This window comes from Oryzias melastigma, linkage group LG16 (genome assembly GCF_002922805.2).
Source record: "Oryzias melastigma strain HK-1 linkage group LG16, ASM292280v2, whole genome shotgun sequence".
Taxonomy (NCBI): domain Eukaryota; kingdom Metazoa; phylum Chordata; class Actinopteri; order Beloniformes; family Adrianichthyidae; genus Oryzias; species Oryzias melastigma.
The window spans coordinates 23,692,501-23,714,498 of record NC_050527.1 but is presented as its reverse complement, the minus strand read 5'-3'; the positions used below and the strand labels follow the sequence as shown (position 1 = coordinate 23,714,498).

The 21,998-nt window shown below is 40.4% G+C and overlaps 1 protein-coding gene across 1 annotated transcript in view; it reads right to left on the bottom strand.

The window, feature by feature from the left end:
* Nucleotides 1-21,998, bottom strand: part of sema6e (sema domain, transmembrane domain (TM), and cytoplasmic domain, (semaphorin) 6E) — a gene marked incomplete in the record, with an annotated part of 183,495 nt that overhangs the window by 125,149 nt on the left and 36,348 nt on the right. The window contains 1 exon segment of the mRNA XM_036215699.1: nt 2,384-2,507.

Genomic DNA, 21,998 nt, shown 5'->3' with positions numbered 1-21,998 from the left:
TGGGTTGTGTTAATGACTTACAGTATCTGCAGAAGTCTGACAGCGAGGATACAAGATCACTTTAAGGTCAAGGTGGATCAAATATTTCACAGTATAAAAACTGGTTTGAATAAAATCAGAAAATAACAGTTTATGTCAGAATGGTTTTGTGTTTTTGTTTTTTTTACGTGTCTGGGCCTTCAAGTTCCACTTATTTTATGATAAGCATCCAAAACGTTTTTTATATCATTCTTTAATATTTCACAATTTGGGAAAAATTTAAAAAAAATATATATTGCTTTTTTGTGTAATTAATCTTGACCTGTAATTAATTAATCTAGTTAACCTATTATTATGTGACAATGTTATTTGTGACATTGGTGACATTGTGTAAAATATCAAATTACAACAAAAAATGGCTCAATGAAGTTTGCCTAAAATAAAAGACATCTAACCTTTAAAATACACTAACAAGAAGGGCTGGGTATCCCATGGCAACCCGCGATACAATGTGATTCACGATACATGACGATACCGATAGTATCACAATATAACAGACATTGCAATGATCTGTGATAAATAACTATTTTTAAAACAATTTTTTTTTTCCTTCAAAACCTTTTTTTTAGAACAATTTAAAAACAAAAATGTTAATTTGATGCCCTTTCCAACATTAAAATAAAACTAAATAACTACTAATGTGTCTTTACAATTATAACATGAATAAAAAAAATGAATAAAGATACATTTTAATTAATGTTACATTTTCTTTCAGTTAATTTCTTATTATTGAGGCCCAATTAATGCTCAGCTTGCTAATATTATCTGATCATTGTTTTTTTTACAATGCTGGTACTCATATTCAATTCCGACTCATTTTATTAAAATTTCCTGCACTTAGCTTTGATAATCAACACTTTAGTCACGTGGTTCACATGTGTACCGCTAGCATACACACCTGTTAGATCAAAAACACAGCTGGACGTCTATTTTGGACAGACGCTACACACCTCTCCGCGGTTATCTGGTGTGTTTTAGAGCACCGTTTGGACAGGTTACTGCTGTTACCGCCGTTATAAACTATGTTTTTGTTACATTACAAACAGCACTCACGGTCTGCTTCTACTTTAGAAAAATACAAACAAAGCTCGGACCCGTTTGCTCACGGCCGCTCTGCCGTCGTCATAAGTTTTTCATCTGTCAGTGGAGTTTATGATGAGAGCACATGATAAATGTACCCACGCCACCATGTTTTTAGGTATTTAGGCTAAAAACATACTGGTCTGGTAAAAATTGATGACGGTTTCGTGACGGCATCCTTACACTGTCGTGCTAACGCAAAGCGCCCCCTGGTGGACTTATTTGGTATTACTTTCAGAAACCAGTTTAGGGAACGAGAGGGCCGGTAATTATCGGGGAGCTGAAATATGAAATGTTTTCAATCTTAAATAACAAAAAAACCATAACAAAACATCAGGTCCACATTGCTCTAATCTAACACATAAAAAACATTAGGAACACTTTTTCTGAGCAATTCAAAAAATATTGACCAAAAACATAATATGTATGTTGTCAGACCTCATTCCGCAGTTTACCGTCGCATGCGATCAGCCCTCCACGTACACCATTCATTTATGATAACGAACACTCCTCAGGCTTCATCCCTCACATAACAGATACTTGTTGTGGTGTTGTGGGCTTGTTTGCACTCCTTCTGTTAAGAAATACAAAGTCGCACATTGACGACGTCACAGCAGAAATACACAACGGCACTGGGAGCAATGTAGGGTGTTTTCAGCAGAGTTTAAATAGAACATTAGTGCAAATAAACAGCTGGACCTTTGTTTTTATATTTGAGAACATGACAATTATAATACATTTAAAATTAGATTAATGCAATTAAAAAGAATGCTAAGTTGTCTGTTATTAATTGCAATTAATGCGATAATTTGACACCTCAAGTTTTAATCATTAAATCAATGCTCCGTCTTCGAAGCAATGAGAACAACCCAGCAGGAAGTTACAGTACAAATGTACACTAAGGTAGATTTATATAAAAGAAGTGAGTTACTTTGATGAAACCCTTTGGCGTTCCCACGCAATATTGCAAATTACCTTTCCTGGTCTTGCTGTTTCATGACAATCTTGCATTATTTATGTTTTTATTTTTACAGTGCATTGTGTTCTGTGCTCTGATTGGCTGTAGACCTCGTCAGTCAACCTTCTCTGTGCTGTGTCTCCTGTATAGAATGTGAACAGTTTGCTAAATCTCCATACATCTTCGATTGTTAGGAGATCTCTGGTTTCATTCTACAATTCTGCACCAAAAGGAAACTCCGGATTACCAAAGGGAGGAATGAAAGGATAGAGATGTCAGTTGGGGTGTGCGTCCGTAATAACTCACCGCTGTACTCTTCGCTTGACTCAACTCTGAAGCAGGAGGAAGACAATAGCAGAGATAAGACGGTGTAGTGGATGAAGATGTGAGGTGCCAGCTGATCGAATCTTCTCATTAACTTCCCCCAGGCCTGTGGAGAGATAGAAAGGGAGGAGGGGGCAGGGAGGTGGAGGCAGGAGGATAGGTTTAATGAAGACTCCTGCAGCGAGGATTCGTCTCACCTACGGTGCAGCCGTGTGAATAAGCCTGCCAGACAGACGGGCTGAGGAATTGATCAGTGGAGGCAGTCCATAGAGACGGCCGCAGACTCAAAGGCCCCGTTTAGCTGAGTCGAAGTACGCAATCAAGGACATCAAAGCCAGCGAGATGAAATTTACTGCCAGTGGGAGAAAACTCCACCTACAGTAAACAGGGGAGCTCAGCGTCTAAATTGGTGTTTTATTCCAGCTGACAGCAGGGAGAGGTCTTAAGCCACAAATCCAAAATAGTCCTGCTTTTCAAACCAGACTGACACTTTCAGAGAACTGAGGCCGAAACTACGGCTGAATCATGCTCCAAACATGCTCGTTTGGATGCCATCAGTGCTGCTGTAGGTGTTCTGGAAGCTGCTGCAGACCTGCGTCTGTGCGGCATCCTTCCCTGAACTGAGTGACAGCATCCTTCCAAGCCCTGTGCTGTCACTCTGGCTTTCATCGTTCATTGTTCCGGGCTCAGAGATTCTGCTCGCAGCAACAAGTTCCTCAACTCTGTCATTTCCATAAGCTCTAAATGAGCCTGCACTGCTGATAAGCAGCAAAACACAGAGGTGATGAATAAACCACATTTTCGCTCATTGACACCAACTCAAACCCAAAAACGCTTCTCTATTATGATGCAGGATTCATCTCTAAAAATGTTCCTTAAACCTTAAACAACTGATAAGCATGACATGCACAGCTTCACATGATGTCAACAGGTTAATACTGCTTACAGATGTCATGTTTGTACAAACGACATGTTGATATATTTAAAATTCAAAATTACACTTCATTAGATGAGGATTTCATCCCATCAGTTAGGGGAAAAGTACGAGTCATTGACTGTGAATGGAGAACTGAACTGAGTGACCCCTCCCCCTGCTGGTCCCAAAAAAACAAAATCCCGTTCACTTCCATAGAGAAATAAAATACTATTACTCAGTCTTTTAATTGGTCAGAATAACCATTCTACAACATGTTCTTGCTAATCCTAATTTTTATATCAATGCTGTATTATTCTAGTTATAAACTGACCAATCAGGGGCATCAATTAAAACAGGTGGCCTTGTGTCAAATGTTCAAAGTGTTTGACAGATTCTCCTGAGCGAGCTTTAGTCACAAAACAGGTGGACACCTGGTTCCAGTTGCAGCAGGTTTATTATCACAGCTTGAGTCCACAAATCTAAATCAGAGTCAGGCAGGCAGAGATCAACAGCGAGCATGGGAGCATCAGAGAAGAAACTCGAGCAGACAGGATCCAGGCAAGAGTCGGGGCAGGGCAAACAGAGTCGGATGAAACAAGGTCAGAAACAGAAGATCAGGTCAGGTGCAGACAATACTTTGCACTGAGTGAGGCTCTGTCCAGTGCTCAAGTGTCATGTAATTGATTGGCAAATGAGAGTCAGGGTGAGTGACATCCATTAACTGTGGGGTTGCTGGGAGATGTAGTGTACTCAGTACTCTGGAAATGGTTCCTGCCAGTGACCAGAAGGGAGACCGAGGTCTGACTCCTAACAGCATTCAGTAGAAGATGTATGGTCTTCTACTATACTCACTACTGAATGGAGAGGAGATAGAAATGTAGACTAAGACATAGACCAATCACAGCTTACTGAGGACCTCTGCTTCCAACATGGCAACAGTTATATTCTCATTAACAGTCAATGGTATCGCACATCGTCACCAAGCAGTACAATTCAATGAGGTGAAAATGGTATTGTTTGCAAGAACTACACCTCCATTCCGATGCAAAGGGGTATACAGTGAGCAGAAGTTAACACATATTACAAACCATTACTACTAGTGGCCGTTTTAGGACAGTTTTTGTTCATTTGTAGTTGGTAAGTAAATGATATAAAAATCTTCATTTCTGAAGAACTATCAGACCAGGATAGTACACCTGACGTCAGATAGACGAGAAACGTCACGCCTTACATTGGTTTAATCTGATCCCCCATTTTGCTTCAGGTACTTCCACAGATCGTTTTGCTGAAAGGTCTGAATTCCCACTGTAGGTAAAAGCAGCTAAATTTACTTGCAAGTCAACAAGTCTTCTATTTTTAGGTCTTATACTGTATAAGCTTTTATATTAGAGCATAGAAAGCAGATTGAGAAAAAACAATCTGCATCTGACAAACAATTTGGTGTAATTTCCACCCTTTATCAGTGATGTAATAAACACGGTGTTAGCAGGAGGTCAAACAGAAGTGACGATTAGACGGATGAAACTAAAGCAGTGAAGTTTAGAGCTCATTGTTTCAGCAGGCCGTGTGAAATCAGAGATGACTTCCATCCGTTCTGTAGCACCAACTTTCAGCTGGAGTGTAACTCAATAGGAGCAGAATTTACACTCGAGGCTGTAGATGTTTATATTTTGTCTACGCAGAAGCCCTGGATCAGGATACAGTGCAGCTCATTAAAAATGTTGCTGGAGCAGGTGGTGTAAACGCGGCCACAGGTGGAAGCAGGTGTTTCAAAACAAAAGTGTGAGTCTTACTTTGATAGCAGCTGCTGTGAATAAGTGACTTTAACTGAAAAGGTTTAGACAATGAAACAAGTTGAGAATGTTAAAGTCCAAGTCCAATCATCTCTAAAGTTCTTTTAAAAGTTTTCCAGTGTTCTTTTATAGTGATTTTTAGCCCAAACAAAAATAAGGTAGTTTTCTTGGACATTGTTTCTGCAGACTGGTATTAGTTCATTATAGATTTACCTCCAAGTTTTGGAGGTATTCGCAACAATTTACAATAATTTAACTGCTGGCGTAAAGCAACCCCACCCCCCTTTCCCCTGGTTTCTGAGAGCTCTCCGTTTACACTCTCTCCCGCTAGCTTACAGCCCCTCACACTCCCAACCTAACATTACTGATGCAACAAAAATGGCAAGCAATATCTGAGCTATTCAGCCGTACAGTTTTGAGCCTTATGCCAGTCTGGACGAGTAAAACAAAGTTGTCTACAATTGGATGTGTGAGAATGGAGCAGAGCAGGGAGCCGATTCCCCCCGTCTGATTATAGTAGCTCTGTGTCTCGCTAGCGTAAATCTTCACCGCTGCTACATAAAATGTCCATCAATATGGGTAATGTCCAGCCGTATGGTTCTGATCCAGATGTCAGCTCAGACGAGGAAGTGAAGATCTTCGTGGACAGAACTTCCTCCAAAATCCTGATTCTTTCTCCTTCCAGTTCACCAAAGACTCTTTTAGCTAATTCTCCAATGTTTATTGACTGTGATCAATACATTCAATCAAAGGTTTCTCAGAGTTCTTGATAAAATAATCAAAGCTAACATCAAAATGCTCTTTCATTGATTTACAATCCTTTCCAACTGCGGTCAAATGAGCCGCCGTTCACATTTCCGTGGTCACATCAAGAAGCTCCGTGGAGTCTGGTGGAGATTTTCCAGCGTTCTCAGTCCTGCTACCGTAAGTATTGGATGAAACTCACACAACAAATCCAGTGATGCTGATTTGACCACAGAAATGTGAACGGCAGCTCATTTGACTGCAGTCAATGTGAAGATACCATCTTCTCTTCTCCAGAACCTGAACTAGACACTAGGAACAGATGAGGGTTTAGTGCATGTGCAGCAGAGCTGTTGATGGAAGAAGATCATTCATTCAAACAGAGTCTGTCCAAGACAGTTTGATTGATAGAGATTTAATAGGAGAAATACTCAGAAATGCAAAAATGAAATGATTTCTAATTACATTTGTTCTCTTTCATAAGAAAAATGCCACAAAGACATGTTAAACAATAAAAAAAACATGATTTTAGAACTCCTAGCCTCTTGACATTTGGACACTGAAAAGCTACGATCCAGAACTTGAGGTCTTTAATGGATTTGAGGAGTGTAGTTTTAGCAGAAGGTTATGGTGTGACACAGGTCCATGACATTTGTCAAAAGACTGTAAGTGACCTGGCAGAGAAGGTGCATCAAGCACGGCAAACTCTTGTTGCTAGACGCTTGTTCCCCCAGGGGGCTCAGGCACCTTCAACAATTCATTGGGAGACTGTCTCCATGGTTACCACTGCCTGAGGTGTCAGGCGATGGCAAATAGACTGACCACAGCGGAACATTTGAGACGACACCGACAGAGTTGTGTGCATCGCCACACAAAGACCTGTGGGCATGTGGAAGCTGTCACTGAGAACTAGGAACACCAGGAGACAGTAAAGAACTTGACTGACAAAGATGGCCGAGGGTGAACAAAGGGGGACAGAGCTGGCAGGACGTCCATCTCCAGCTGGCGTATCTCGGAATGTTAATTAGGCCTGCAAAAGCAAGACACCACCATCCTAAATGTCACATAGTCGTGAGGAGAGTGGCAACTTCTATCGAGGAAAAGCTGCCATGCTTCCTTTGCTCTTCCAAGGTCTGCCTGTTCTCCCCCCGAGCATTCTACATTCTGCTGCTCCTCCACTTTGCCTGTATCCTCCTTACACTGTGATAAATGACTCCATATCAAATTCAACTGATTTTTTTATTTATACTTTTCTTTGAAATATATATGCAAAAAAAGGGCATAAATTGAATTTAGAAATGTTCAAACTTGTTGGTTTGAGGTCCGTTAAGGAGCTCCCGTCACAGCGGTTCTGGATGAAAGGTCCAAAAGGCCAGAACACAAGTGTAAACAAACATGCTGATGTTTTGTAATGAGATATGACACGTGGAAAATATCGAGGCCTTTTAAATGGCAGATCTCGTTATCGGGCTGGTTAGCCCTGGAGGGAAAAATTTAAATAACAGGCCATCGGTAATGAAGGGTTGGACACGAGACCTGCTCAAGCTTAAAATAAGGGGTTGCTCAACCAAGAAGTTAATGGAACAATGACATCGTACACAGTGTGAGAGGCTGTACTGCTGACATGAAACACTAAAGGATATGGGGCAAGTATATGGCTGTGTAATACTATAATAATAATAATGGTTATGACTGTGAAAGCCTAATAATTTTAATTACTTAAGAAACCGCCCGGGGTTACCAGTGAACATTAATTTATAACGATGAATTTAAAATTACTGAAATAATTGCCTCGCTCATAATTTAAATATTATAAATGTAACTAGAGAAGAAAAAAAATCCTTTAAGAAACAAAAATGACTGTTGAAAGGATCTACACACATTTGACAATATTACTAAATGATCATTCAAACTGAAGCTTTATTTGTTAAACTTTAGGGCCACCTGTTTGATCTGGTGCCGTCAAGAAGTCAAGAAGAGCAAGGATGAAAATACTTTTTTACCCAATTGCAACCAATATTAAAAAAAATATTTAAAAAAAAGAAAAAAAAAAGCTTTTTGTTTATTTATATACTGTATTAGTTGTAAGTGATTTTTTTTTTGCTTTAATGGTTCAACGATGTATTGAGCAAATATCAACTATAAAATTGCGAAAATGGGATTTGAAATGACACATTTACCCAATGAAAACAATCAAAAAAACTTGCATTTAAAAGTTTTTTGCGCTTGGAGGAGGTGGTTTTTGAGGCGTTTTAAAATATTATGCAAAACTGCAATAGAAGCACTTTTTTCAATTTGATGCAGTCACATGACCAAAAAAGACTGCACTGCTAGTTCTGACAGCATCACATAGTTCAAGAAATGTTGCCTCTATTGGATCCCCAACTCCTCTGTAAAATCACCAACCACCATTTCCCGAAATTGCTTCATCACGTAGCTTGCCGCTCTATGGCCTGGATAAGACTCCGACGTCTCTTTTAATGGATGAAGATGAGCGTTAGTGCTGTGGCAGAAGTGTAAATATATTATCTGTAAATAAAAGTATTGTTGACATTTTTAATGACTGATGGCGTGAATTGGTTTGTGTTTATTCAAATAATTATGATTGAATGGAAACAACGTAATTGCAAAATTATGTTTTTTTGACATGTCTAGAATTTCTATAAACGTTTGCACATATTTGCAATGAAGATGCAGCTAAGTATTCATTTATTCCGAAAGGGGGACTCCATTCAATGAAAAAATAATTTGGATAATTAAAAAATTTGGACAAAATAAAAATGAAGAAAAATACTCTGCAGACGAGGTAACTTTTTTTTAATTACAAATTTCCCAAAAGGAAGAGGGGTAGAAAAGAGGGAAAACTTTCTCAAACGCCGACATTTAAAAGGTTTGCATGCTGTCTGCAAGCTTACGTTTTGTCTTGTGTCACGGCTTGCTTCAGAGAAGCACAGATGCCATTAAAGGAGGGAAAAAGCAGCCTCTAAAAGCCTGCCTGGCAGCTGAAGAGTCGCTAAACGTCACTCACAGTCATCAAGCCACCAGGGAAAGGCGAGCAGAAAACAGAGATGCCACTGAAAAAGGACAAAACGACCTTGACAAAGTGGCCCGGTGGACAAAGGAAGCAAATGAGTAAAAGCCAGAAAAACAGTGGAAAAATCAAATTCATGTCAGCTTCAGAGATGCTCACTTTAGTGTGAGAAAAGGCTACAAAAATATGAGTTTATAAACATTTGATGCATTGGTTTCTTCAGTCCAAACAAATCAAACCCGTTTTGTGGTGCAGAAGTCATGCAGTTGAGTGGACGCTCGCTCTCGTCTTCTCCCTGCTGATGTCAGAGAGCGTGGGAACCGCTCTCAGAGCGCCGAAGGAAGTCTGAAGACTGATCCCGACTTATCGACCAGTGCTTCCAATACACAGCTTCATGGCTGATGAGGCCACCCGCCATCAGCGGTTTGTCTGAGCATGGAGCCTATTGATTATCATCAACCCATTATCCTAATGTATGCTTCAGTAATGATGAATAAAAGATTTGTGGTCTTTTGTGGTCGTTCTGACGTTAATTTAGGTCTGTTGATGTAGCAGCTACATTGTTTATATCCTCAAAGGTTTTTTTTTAGAAAACTACATTTATCTGTAATTTATGGGGATAATCACACAATTTTACAATCAATTTCAAACACTAACAAAAGAAATCAAACATCAGAATTCCTGTTGCTATATTTAGATCCAATATTGTGAAATGCAGCATAAATATTAGTTTTCATTTTAGCGGTGAACAAAATTTCCAATTAAGGTTGTGTGCAACCTGGGAAAGTCCGTTGGTTCAGACTGGGTCTACTAAATTTGGTTTGGATCGAGTCCTGAGGATTGAGTTTGGTGTGTTTTCAGACTGGTGTCTCCTGGAGATTTCTGTTTCGGACCAAGTTTGTGAACCAAACCATGTGACTAAAGATCTCTTTAGCATCCAGAATTTGAGCATAGTCAGTAAGGAGCCAGTGCACGCGACTTTTTAACAACTTGAATGGTGCAAGGGTATTATACAACAGCATCGTTAGTACGTCACACCATCTATCCATCCATCATCTCCTGCTCATCCAGGACCGGGTCGCAGGGGCAGCAGCTGAATCAAAGATTCCCAGACTTCCCTCTCCCCAGCTACTTCCTCGAGCTCCTTAGAGAGGACCCCCAAGACGTTCCCAGGTCAGGCAAGAGACGTAGTCTCTCCAGCGTGTCCTGGGTCTTCCTAGGAGCCTCCGCCCAGTGGGACATGTCCGGAACACCTCTCCATGGAAGCATCCAGGAGGCATCCGGACCAGATCCCAGAGCCACCTCAACTGCTCCTCTCAATGCTGAGGAGAAGCGGCTCTATTCTGAGCTCTCTCGGGGTGGCCAAGCTTCTCACTCCATCTCTAAGGGAGCGCCCAGCCACCCTACAGAGGATGATCATTTCGGCCGCTAGTAGTCGGGACCTCGTTCTTTCGGTCATGACCCAGAGCTCATAACTATAGGTGAGTATTGGAATGAAGATCGACCGGTAAATTGAGAGCTTTGCTTTCTGGCTCAGCTCTCTTTTCACCACAACGGACCGGTACAGCAACCGTATAACAGCGGACGCCGCTTCACTCCGCCTGTCGATCTCACACTCCGAACTTCACTTTGTGAACAAGACCTCAAGATATTTAAACTCCTCCACCTGGACCACTCCGCCAACAAGAGAACACAAACTACCTTTAAGTTTTACATTTTCATGACGTCCATTTCGGACCTTAAGATTAGACATTCCCTATAGCATAATTAAGAAAAAGTGGAACGTTATGTTTTATAGAATTTTTACAAAGCAAAAGACACGACAATAAGCATCTAGATGCACCAATAGTTTCCAACCTGTAGAGTGTTGAAGGGTCACTCCAACAACGATGCAAATGGGGTCAAAAAGAGCATAATGACAAAGTCTTACCAACCATGAAGTGCCACTATCATCGTTTCTTATTTCTATTTAACCTCCGGTCACACCAGCAGAACTCCAAAAGCATCATCCAGCTGTCGAAATCTTGTTTTTTAGGAAAGAGATTAGACGGATGCCACAACTTGTAGTCAAACCTCAGTGAATCTGCATCCAGTGAAGAATTACACTGTTGTATACGTCTTTCACAATGAGCTAAACTTCTGTGCTTCTCAAAGCATCTTTGAGACATTTCTTGATCTAAAGCAGTTCAACTATGTTACAAATATCAGACTGCATAAACTACAGCTGTTATAAATGCTGCACAGTGTTCTGTCCAAACTAAGAGAGCCCGTCCAAAAGCGCCTCCACTTTAGTGCGTTTAGATTCCAGATGTGCACCGCACAGCTTGTTTAGGTTGTGTTACCAAGTATGGGCCAAAGGTTACACGTGGTAGCAATACTGAGACAGCCCTTCTCGTATCATCGTGAATGACAGCGAAGTGCTGCAGAGACTCTCTTCCCTTTGAGTTGACACTGCTGATTTGAATTTCAAAACATGATGTAAAACAGTGATTAAAACCCAATTACAGCTCATGTCAATGAAATGTCAATTAGGTGTTTCTGGGTCTGTGAAAGGGTTCTGCCAAGGTGATGACAGAGGAAGTGCAGCAGGAGGGCGGAGGAGCCTCAGACAGACTGAGGAAACAAATGAAGGGAACAAACAGCTGAGTGGAGGCAGCGGATGCAGCCACCAACATGAGGATGTGTGAATATTGCCCGTTTTAAGAGAGGATTGCTTCAGGCTCCGTCATCACAGACTCATGAATTATTAAAAACTTTGCTCTAAGGCAGCTTTCAATTAGGAATCAAATTCACTAGAAAACACTGAGTGGTAGTGTCTTCTAATTAAACCTAAAAAAAGGGACACTCACACTCTTATTTAAATGACTCCATTATGAAGTCCAAGAATCTCCCTCCTGGCCAAGCTGCAGATGAATAAATCTGTTTTCCTTTTTTATGCATCAGTAATGAAAAGAGGATATTAAAAGAATGAGAAAAGCACTATTAGAAGTATTCATGCTTGGTGTTGACGCCAAGTTTTACCCACCTGCCTGGAGCTGGCAGGGTTTCAGAAGCACCGACACACAGCAGCAACAGCCCGGAGAGATGAAGCTGAGCTTCACTGTGGGCTTCAGTTTCAATAGAGTTCACTGAAGGTGGAGACCAACAAGGAGAACAAAGTCAAGCATGAAATCTCCATTCTGTTCACTAAACACTTTCTTTTTAACACTGGAATGCACCGAATGTGCTCAGTTAGAACGTCAGTAGACAATACAGAGACCTAAACTTATGCTGCAGTCACATCATACGCAATTTGTGCGGCAGGGGCATCGAGTTTCACTGCTAAGTCAATGTACAGATGCAATCTGAGGTCTTGTGGCATGATTTGGGCATCAGGCGCAGCAAGGTACATGTGGCGCATCAACCAACCAGGTATTCAGCTTTGGGCATGTGACATTTTCAGTGATTTGATCAAAGTGTAAAAAATACATCCAATATGGCCGCTCAGTGCAGGGATTTTTGTTCTGAACTTCCAGAGATCGCGCCTGCTATGCTAGCTAGCCACCTGGTGGACAGTATAGCACGCTAGGATGTTTTTATTTTCATCAAGATAATAAAAAGATTACCCAGTTTTATTTTTTTTTCTCCCTTCTTGAGTTAATGCTAATACAGGGCCACAAACAGACGGAGGTAACGTTGGAAACGGCCTTCAGGAGTGAAGTACACCGTGAGTGATCAAGTGAACCCAGACATGACAATGTGCTAGCTGGCACCTCTGTAGAGCTCTCCGAAACATATAAACCCAAGCTACTCGGTCAACATCATCCGTGTTTTCCATAAAGTGGCGACGCAGTAAGTCCAGAAAAACGTTGGTGGTTGCTCCGAGGTCGGGGAGCCAAGCAGCAAAGAGATGCGGCAGACGCGAATTTGATGTGCAAATTGAGTCCAATGTGAATGCAGCACACGATGGAAACCATTGATTGAACACAAGAACTGAACTAATTCTGTGTGACGTCACACACAAAGACTCCAACCAAATGAAGTCAATTCGCCATTTCAATCTTGGTAAATGGTCGCCATCATGTTGAACCCAGATGTCGTCAGTAAAAAGTGATTTGTAAGAGTCTGTCTGAGTCAACGTTTCTATGGCAACCGCTCTGGTCAATCAGGATTGAGCTTTTTGGAAATCCACAAATTTGTCAAATGTTTATAACATTGAATGTAGAGGCATCCTTTATTGGGGCATCTGATTGGTCGGTTTATAACTTCAACAATTTGCACTACAGAAAAAGAAATCCTGAAAAGGGGTATCAGAGCAAGAGGGGTTATTCTGACAAATAGAATGACTGAGTAATTCTCTTTATTTCTAAATAAAAGTCTATGGGCTTTGGCTTCTTGGAACCAGTGGATACTCAGTGGATACTCAGTCCAGTTCTCATATGCAGTCACTGGTGAAAACTGACTCTCTTGTTTTTTTACTTTAATCTCAGTTCACTCCCAACATCAATCTTCATGGTGACACAGTCCCTCCCCATCCAAATCCTTTAAATCACCAGCAGTGGTTTATGACTGCAGCAAAAAGACAGATCCATTGTTTATAAAAATTACCTCACAGTTTAAAAGAACGGCTCAAGATTCTCAGAAAAAATTAAAGGCTGTTTTCAAAGGAAAAATTGGATAAATCATCAGATGGAGTCGATGGCAGCAACAAGCAGAAGGTCAAACAGCCTGGTTGCTTCCCAGCAAGACTTAGCTGTACCCAATCATTTCAGTCTTTTCCAGGAAAAACTGTTTTTATCCCGTTTCTCCTGAAGTGACAATTTTGTGTGTTTTTTAAAATAAAATAGATAAGAAAGAAGATGAAAAAGACCATACTACTGTTATGTTAAAAAACATTATCCTGACCTAACAAGTGATTAAAATTTAACTGACGCTCATTCAGAAGGTGTCAAAGTGCAGCACACTCAAACGTTTTAATACCAATGCCATCACCACGCCCATATAACCAGTTCAGCTGTTTTCAGATGTTATTTTGAATGATGCGTGGCTTCTTCCAGTGCTTGTGCAGCTGTTTGCAATTTAATTTAATTTAATTGAAACAGATGATTCTAAAAGCAGCACAAGAACATCCATCCCCTCATGATGCTGTTTGTACTCAACTTCATTTTACAAAAAGCTGCTGATGGGTTGGCAATGTTAGAGTAACATAAGCTCACATTAGAAGAAGTGAAAAATGCTTTGAGCACATTTTCAGACGAGAAAAAGCTCAAAGAAAGTTCAAGAATGAGTTAATTAAACATGTTTAACTGAAACATCACCTTAGCTCTTTTGACTACCGTAACTCTTCGACCGTTAACGCAATAGAGAAAAGCAGGCTTACTCATGCAACACTTTACATATTAGTGCAGAGTGGATACAAAAAGCCGCATTTCCCCACATCAGAATCCGACAACTGCATAAACGGTTGAAGAGTTATGGTAGGTCAATGAGCCTGTGTCATTTATGTGAGCTGGTGACATCTCTGGTGTTAAATAGTTAAAAGAAATGAAAATTCTGTCCAGTTTTACATTTAGAAATGGTTTCTATCGAGTGATTTTTGTGCCACCAAGTTGTAATAATAGAATAATGTTTGAGCCGTGTTGGATAAACACAGTGATTCGATTGGATATAATCTAGACCAATCACAAGGCTGTTTGGTGGCACATACATCACACTAAAATGAGACTTATGAACACAAAGTCAAAGATAGGGAGAAAGTGAGTTGAGAGACAACACATCTGAAAACATTTGTGTTCCAAATGACATCCGTCCATCTTCTTCCTCTCATCTTGGACCGGGTCGCGGAGGCAGCAGTCTAAGCCAAGATGCTCAGACTTTGTTTCTAATTTAGGAAATGTTGACACCTCAGTCATCTTAATCTGCCATCTAGTCTCTAGGTGGAAATAAATCTCTCCTTAATGAATCAAGAAAATAAAAAAATAAAAAAAAAACAACCAAAATTGTCTATATCAGTGGCAAAAAGTTTGTACTTTTCCTTTTATTTTAAAGAATCCCAGTTTAAATATGCTGTGTATGAGTAAAACTAACTTTGTGCATCAACATTGTGGTTAAAGTCACTGATGATGACTTTACAACAGAACAGTAAAAGTCATAAAGCCGAGGACGCAGTCTTGTGACTGTGGTTTATCGTGTCAGAGCTTCTCACGCTCAGACAGCAGACTCACTCGGTTCAGCTCTTGATCATTTACTGCTTCTTGGAGAAGCCACATTTGACGCAGCAGGAGGTGGGAGATTTTAATTTGCTCAAGCAGCCCTTTTTTTGTCCATAGCTTGGAGAGCTGTCACTTAGTCAGGGGGAAGAATCCAGGCAACTGCCCGAGTATATCAGTCGTGGTTTCATTGGATCCTGTGGGGGTAAATCGTGGGGGGTGAAAGAACAGAATAGTGACTGAAACAAGATTTTGTTCCATTACACACAACAACAATAGCTGGACACCGTGGGTTTGCAGAAAGCTCTGGAGAGCGAGGCTAAAATGAGTTGGCCAGAAGAAAACGCGTCTTTGCTGCCTGCTGGGGCAAACCCTAACATCTCTGCATGACCATCCATATATTTTCTTCTAAAGGCAAGAGTTCAGTCCACGCTGAAAAGCTCCAGCATGCTTGAGCGCCATTACCATTTGAAAAGGAAGAAGATGAGAGTAATAGAAGGGGAGGAAAAGAGCCGTGTCTTTGTGGGGGGGGGCTGAGCGATGTGTGAAGAGGAGAGGGAAGCAGCTGACTTGTTGAACTTGGATGAGATTCATCCGTCAACAAGGCAGAAGACTGTTTGCATTTTACCCTTCAAACAATACAGGTTTGGGATTATAAAGTGGGGGAGTCGTCTCTAACAACCTTGAGGATAAAAAAAAAAAAACATCCTTCCACTGTGCCGACATGTCGAAACAAAACCTCACGTTGTGGTTCTGCATACTTTCACCCACATATTACAAACAGCTAATTCAGAACTTCATTATGTGCTTTTTTATTCCTGGTCTAATTGATTAAGACAAAAAGAGGGTTAATTGATTTAGATTGTGGCTAAAGCCTTCATCTGTCTTTACAGGTGAATATGGGGTTTCTTTAAAATGCAGCTTCTCTCTATGACCATCTATGGGCCCAAAACCCGCACCACCCGTACAGGTCATGTGACTTTAGTCAGGAACAAACAGAAAAACGTTTGGCTCCAAAAGCAAAAATTCAAGACAAAAAGGTAAAGCTGATAAATCACACAGAAGAAACAGTAAAAGTGGATCTATACAGTAAGATTCGAGTCATTGGTTCAAATTTGCCAACACATAAAGAATTCCTCACATAGTTTGTGTTAACAATCAGTTAAGCACAACTTTCCAAATCCCAGTATGAAAATAATGTAATAATTCATCTCTTTTTTAAGCAATTTGATAACCACTTGAGTTTGACCAAAACAGTGCTGATAGCTTACTTACTGTCTTTTACCAAGAATGACCACTTCCACAAATCCATCACAAAAACAAGAGTAACCTCCCCTCTAGGAGTCCAGGCTTTTGTCATAAACTCATTTTCTTTATTTAACATTAAATAAAATCCTGGAATATTTTCAGTTTTACATCCACAGTTGGATTCTTCTTGGAAAAAGCGTCAGTCGACACCAGCAGCACGTCTGCTGCCATTAGCCATGTGAAAAGTGTTTTGCCATCACGGGGGTGTGCATGGAAGCAGCCGTGACGCAGATTTATTATTACCACAACAGAGCGCGTCTTCTTGTGGAAAAGCAAACGCCTTAAGCTGCAGGAATAAAAAAAAAAAGTACAAAAGGTTGGCTCCCTGGTGAGGCGTGTTTTCTCAGGAACCGGTTTCTTTCCCTTTCAGGGCAGGTGCATGCATCCAGGCAGGTAAGTAACAACACCTGCCTCCAGCAGATGGGTTGAAGGTGATCTCACAGTGACAATGCATGAGTCGTGTGTTGGTGTGGAAAAAATATTCACACATACAAGCAATTAAACAACCACAAATTTTCTAATTTGGCAGTTAAAGCAAAACCTTATTTACAGAGGGATAAATGCTGTAAATAGTTGGCAGCTCTATAGTTTGAGCTTGTTTTAGATTATTTATCCTTATTTATTTATACCCTCTTACAGGAGTAAAGATACTTCCAGAAACCATCAAGTGGGTAGATTGTGCCAAAAGCAATAGATTCAGAAAGGATTACGAATCATAAGGAATTAAAGAGAAAAATCAATAACCTATAAATGTTTAAAAAACAAAAAGTAAAGGTTTTTTATCTTGTGGTTTGTGGATTTTATTACTTCCTTCTGTATTTCACATAAAAGTCCAGAACATAAACCTCCCCCCTACACAGCCAAACTGACATCGTTTCCACTGAGCGGTCCAGTCCGGATTAGAACGGTCCCGGGGGTGAACGTTTACACGCTAAAAGGTGAAGCTAATAACAACATGAATGGAGTGTAGAGGTGTAGGGAAAATTTGATTTGGCAAAATATTGCAATATTTCATTTGGCAATAATCGATTTAAAAATGCTGATACGATGATATTCAATTGATTATTTGTGAGTCCTTTTGTGTCTTACTTTTGTTTTCCACCTAGTTGGCACTATAGCTCACTGAGTCTCTATGAGCAGCTCTAAACCACACCAAAAGAACAGCAAGATCTCACAAGAACCAGCTTGTGTATCTCTCGTGGTTTTTGTTGTTATGAGACATGTACTTCTTTGGTTTTAATTGGGATGGGTACCAAACCAGAACTCTGTGCCACGTTGCTGCCAGTCTCATATAAAAACACGGATTGTGGTGTATCGTAGCGGGCAGTGCAGCTCATGCACAGAGCTTCAGCTTAAACAAATAGTGAAAAATTGTTCTAGTACAGTCTTGGGATAAATCGTGATATGTATCATATCATGAGACGTGTATCGCGATACACATCGTATTGCAAGACTCTTGCCTATAATGAAACTTTTCCTCTTGGCTTTTGGTACTTTGTATACACAAAGCATTAAAAGTTTTTTGAGAAAAGATTGCAAAGAGGAATACCGATGTTGTCTTGGCACTTGCTTTTGTCCCACTGACCTTCCACCAATCAGCAGTTTTAAACAGTAGCTCCGCCCTAACAGGTCCGTTCCATTTATCCACGGATCTACAGCCAACAGGGGCCCCCAAATAGTACAGTTCAGTCTGGCTCAATGGGTCCAATTTATAAAGGAAACGCTTAAAATACTGAACTGGACCGAACCGAACCATATCACTCAGTGGAGGCAAGGCTTATGTGTACACACTCCTAAGAAAACTGTGGTTTTGGTGTTTTTACCATTTTCTTGATGATGGACTTGCATGAAACAATAAGGCTAAAAAGTGCATTTCTCAGTATTTCTTTGTTCAAATTGTTGTGAATCAGAAGCAGACAAAAAAATACCATAAGGAGAAGTTTGAAGCAGACGTAAAAAATATACTGGAGGGGTAAAAAGCTCCCTGATCTGCTCCATTCCGATGTATCCACTTACAGACAAGTAGATCCATGTACCTCTTTGCTTTCCTCGTCCGGGCTGGACTCAAAATGTTATAGTTGGATAGCTCTGATATTTTTGTTGCGCAGCAAGTGTTAGCTTGGGGCTGTAAGGTAGTGGAAGAGCATGTGAACAAAGAGCTCTCAGCAACAGAGAAGGGAAGGGGGCGGGGTTGCTCCAACCACAACTCAGAGGTCAATTTCTAATGCTGCTCGTCTTAGAAAATGACACAGGTTTTTAAAAGTTTGCCTAAAAACAGCATAATAATAATAAAAATGCCTCTGGGAACACTTTTGAAATAGATCAAAAGATGATCGGAGTGGTTCTTTAAACTTGAAGATACCACAGGTGTCAAACTCCTGCAGTGACGGTCCAATCCTAACAAGGAAACAGTTTCCAGCTCCTACAGGGAGATTTAAGTTTTAAAGCAGAATCAAAACAGGTTGAAGGTTACGGCTTTACGAACAGGTTTGAGATCAACAACTTCTAGGTGGGGCGCTAAAAAACATGTTTTGGCAGGAAAAAGTTGGGAGCAGCTGCAGACACTCCTTTGATAAAGCGTCTGACTTTGACATGTTGAGCTGAAAGGCTCAAGTGTGGATCTGAAGGTGGTGAACTGCCTGGTGGCTGAGAGCCAAGAACTGGACATCTCAGGAAAACTTCAGTTTGCGGGAATGCAACTAACCTAAAGTTCACCACTTGGCCTTGTGAAGCGTTCAGTCACCATGGCAACTGATGAGGAGGCTTGAGCAGCTTTTGGTCTGAAATGCTTTTTCAGCTGGAGGGTTTCAGCTGCTCCTCTCACGGTTATTTAAGACCTTAAATTGCATATCCCTTCACGTCTCCTGATGATCCTCTTTTATATTTCCTCCTCTCCTTCCGCCGGCTCGGTAGGCCAATCATCACAGTCCTGCGATGCAAGAACATCTTAGCTGTGACAGGTAAAAGCTGGGAGATTGTCAGTAATGACGAGCCTGCCAGCGCTCAGCCTTCCCAGAGCTGCTTGTTTACGGCAGTAATTATGACATGAGAATGGTGCGCCACGACTGGCTCTTTACCAAACCTTTTGCTTGTGACGCAACCTCCACTTTAGTTTCTTTTTGAGCAGCGGGAGTAGTCAGATAGGTTAAAAAAATGAAACAAAATGTGTGAAGCAAAAGGCAGGAACTAGAAGTGGCATGCTGTATATCAAGTGAGTCAGATGCAGGCCACAGAGAGAGGGAAGTAAACAAGCAAGTGCTGTGAAATCTATGAAAAAGGACAAGAATAGCCCTCCCATCATCTTTGTTCTCCAATCAGCTCTGCTGCGCGAGAAAGTCAAAGACAGGTAATAGGAAACACAAGAGGACAAAGCAAATAATGGGTCAGGAAGAGTGGGAGAAGGAGTGGTTGAAAATAACCTCAAAGAGGACGAAGACAGATAAGGAGCGCTTGCGTCGGGAAAGGTTGAAAAAATTCCATCATCTTGTTTTCCTCTGCCGCTTCTTTTTTTCCTGAGACCGACCTTCAGTAATCACCTTCTTCAGCATCTCAGCAGTCATCCTCGCCTTCTGTTCACATCCGCCCCTGATCTCTGAGAGACACAGGTGCTTCTAAGGACAGTGCTTAACCCCTCTCTCTATGGATCGGCCCTGCAGGAGGTGAAACTCAAGGTTCAAGCCGCCGCCGCTGAAGCAGCAGCAGCTGTGTTCTCTTCTTCTCTGCTCAATGACTGGGCACAAATGAAAGGGTTGAGACGGAGCAAAAGCCCGTTGAGACGGGATCAGGGAAATATTAAGCAATCCTTTGAGGACACTGGGTCGCACTCACAAGCTTCTTAACTCATTTAGACTGATTTAAATATTAGATTACTTCATCATGATTTCCATTTCAAAAACAAACTGTTTATAATAATGTGCTTGAAATGAAAAATTCAGACTTTTTTTTTTTTTACTTATTTTGAAAGTCTTGAGGTAAAAACTTTTAAACTAAAGAAATTGCACAACGGAAAATGTATTGATTTGATGAATCAAAGCTGCATTTTCCAAATAAAGATGGATTTGATTCATAGATTTTTATAATCCCAGCTCTAATGTGTGAAATGTCAATATTACAGAAAATGGAATGGAAGGTCTTCAGCTAGAGGCAGGTGAGGCCACTCTGATGAAAATGGTGCTTTTGGTGTTTTTAACAAGTTCTTGTGGAGTTTGTTTTTTCATGATGGAGGTCATATATAAAGAAAATTAAGCTTGAAATGACATTTCTGAGTATATTTGTATTCAAATTGTTGTAAATCAGCAGTAGACATTTACATTTTTGTTTGAAAAAGGCTGTATTTGTGACAAAGTTGGCATCTGGCTCAAAACTTTACGTCTGGATAGCTCCAATATTGTTCACCATTTTTGTTGCACCAATAACTTTAAGTTGGAGGTGTGAAAAATAGACGTGGGAATCTTGAGGCACCTCACGATTCGATTATGGAACAACAATCAATCAATTTAGATCTGCATTGTTTAGAAATGTTTCTTTTTACTACACTTTTTACATTCAACCGATATGACTCCACCAAAGGGCATTTTTAAGTAAAGACCAGATCAGCGTACTTATTTAACTTTAATTGAGACCATGACATTTCTGACATAAAAAATAGTTTGTTTGATAATCAAAAGCATCAAAAGGGAAACATTTTCCCTGAACTCAACCTTAAATAGGATCGTGTTACGTTTTATCTTTGGATCAGCTTTAAATAAACGCTCTTCAACTCACGTTAAATAGTGTCTCACGGGTTGCACATTGTTGTGTTCCCTTCATATTTATTTTAGTGTGACATAACTTACTTTTATCCAATTGACCCTCGACACTATGAAAGCCGAAATGCTTCCAAACGGCCACTTTAAGAGAAGTCAGGGCCAATCACATGATGAGATCTGGAAGGTCAGAGATATTTGTGTGCTCTTCAAAATAGTCATAATGAAAAACGTTTCACATTTAGTTCCGTTTGTTACTTTTACTTTAAATCATTAATTTTTTGGATTATTTAAATTCATAAAATGATTCAGCATAAGTTATGGATCATAATCAATGCCTCTAAACATTGATCCCCCCCCCACTACTGTGAAGTGCTATAAAGTTAGCAAGTGTAAATCAGCAAAAAGGAAGGGAAAGGGGGGCGGAGTTGCTCCACATCAATGATTTTGCCCACAACTCTGAGGGCCAATTTTTAATAAACTTCTGTTGCTCTGCAGAAACTGTGTCCTAGAAAACGACACTTTTTTTTCATTTTAGCTAAAAACTGCATAATCATAATTAAAAGAACACTGGGAAAATAGATCAAAAGATGATCGGAAAGGGTCTTTAAACTTCATCTTCAATCACGTGATCTAACACACTTCATAAAAGGAGGAGATCTAGAACAATTCCGACTAGTGGGAACAGAAAAGGCATCGAGGTGGCAGCATTTATTACAACTAAACACATAGATGGATTTTAGCCAACATGGCCATCAACAAACACGCCATAATTTACTTTTACACACATTTTACAACCTCAGTGCGGAGCATTCATTTGAACAAGAAGGATTTAAAAGTACCCCGGAGTAAATCCACCACCAGTGTGAAAG